This window comes from Mandrillus leucophaeus, unplaced genomic scaffold, assembly GCF_000951045.1.
Source record: "Mandrillus leucophaeus isolate KB7577 unplaced genomic scaffold, Mleu.le_1.0 Scaffold523, whole genome shotgun sequence".
Lineage (NCBI taxonomy): Eukaryota > Metazoa > Chordata > Mammalia > Primates > Cercopithecidae > Mandrillus > Mandrillus leucophaeus.
The window spans coordinates 658,779-659,995 of record NW_012105620.1 but is presented as its reverse complement, the minus strand read 5'-3'; positions in this window follow the sequence as shown (position 1 = coordinate 659,995).

Genomic DNA, 1,217 nt, shown 5'->3' with positions numbered 1-1,217 from the left:
TGGCTCAAGCCTGTAATCCCAGCACTTTTGGAGGCCAAGGCGGGCGGATCATGAGGTCAGGAGATCGAGACCATCCTGGCTAACACGGTGAAACCCCATCTTTACTAAAAATACAAAAAAAAAATTAGAAAATTAACCAGGTGTGGTGGCAGGTGCCTGTAGTCCTAGCTACTGGGGAGGCTGAGGCAATAGAATAGCTTGAACCTGGGAGGTGGAGGTTGCAGTGACCTGAGCCACTGTCCTCCAGCCCCTGGGCAATAAGAGTGAGACTCCAACGCAGGAAAAAAAAAAAAAAGTAGGCTGGGCGCGGTGGCTCACGCCTGTAATCCCAGCACTTTGGGAGGCCGAGGTGGGTGGATTACGAGGTCAAGAGATCGAGACCATCCTGGCCAACGTGGTGAAACTCCTTCTCTACTAAAAATACAAAAATTAGCTGAGCATGGTGGCATGTGCCTGTAGTCCCAGCTACATGGAAGCTGAGACAAGAGAATCACTTGAACCCAGGAAGCAGAGGTTGCAGTGAGCCAGGATCAGCACTCTAGCCAGCCTGGCAACAGAGCTAGACTCTGTCTCAAATAAATAAATAATTAATTAATTATAAGTAATTAATAAGGCCAGGCATGTGGCTCACTCCTGTAATCCTAGCAATATTTGGGAGGCTGAGGCGGTTGGATCACTTGAGGTTCGGAGTTTGAAGCCAGCCTGGCCAACATGATGAAACCCTGTCTCTACAAAAAATACTAAAAAGTAGGCTGGGCGCGGTGGCTCACGCCTGCAATCCCAGCACTTTGGGAGGCCGAGGTGGGCAGATCACCTGAGGTGGCAGTTCGAGACCAGCCTGACCAACATGGAGAAACCCTGTCTCTATTAAAAATATAAAAATTAGCCAGGCATGGTGGCACATGCCTGTAATCCCAGCTACTTGAGAGGCTGAGGCAGGAAAATCAGTTGAACCTGGGAGGCAGAAGTTGTGGTGAGCCAAGATTGCGCCATTGCACTCCAGCCTGGGCAACAAGAGTGAAACTCAGTCTCAAAAAAAAAAAAAGAAAAGAAAAGAAAAGTACAAAAAGGTTAGCCAGGCGTGGTGGCAGGCACCTGTAATCCCAGCTACTCGGGAGACTGAGGCAGGAGAATCGCTTGAACCTGGGAGGCAGAGGTTGCAGTGAGCCAAGATCACGCCACTGGGTGACAGAGCGAGACTCTGTCATGCCAGCCTG